A 422-nucleotide genomic window follows, 5' to 3' on the forward strand; every position below is an offset into this window, starting at 1 on the left:
CGCCCCGCCGCCGCCGCCGCTCGCCCCGCACAGCCCGGCCGGCCCGCCTCCGCCCGCGCCCGCCCCGGCTCCCGGCTCGCGCTCGCTCAGACAACTGAGCCCGGGCCGCGGCTGCACAAGAACTCATGCAAATCCCGGACGTCAGCGGGCGGGGCCTCGCAGGGCCAGCTCGGCGTCAGGGGGCGGGCCGCGCCTCGGATTGGCGCAGCCGGGCCTACCGGAGGCCCCGGGCCCGGACGGCGGGGGTAGGAGGAAGGACGCGGGAGGGGGCCGCCGAGGAGGAGGGCGCCGGGGAGGTGCAGGGGGAGGGATCTGTGAGCCTGGGAGAGGGAGGCTGGAGGGAGGGAGCGGGACCGGGGAGAAGAGGTGTGTCGGCCCGGGGCGGAGAGCTTGACAGGGCCGAGAGTGTCTAGGCAGAGACT

Source organism: Propithecus coquereli, unplaced genomic scaffold (assembly GCF_000956105.1).
Source record: "Propithecus coquereli isolate 6110/MARCELLA unplaced genomic scaffold, Pcoq_1.0 Scaffold794, whole genome shotgun sequence".
Lineage (NCBI taxonomy): Eukaryota > Metazoa > Chordata > Mammalia > Primates > Indriidae > Propithecus > Propithecus coquereli.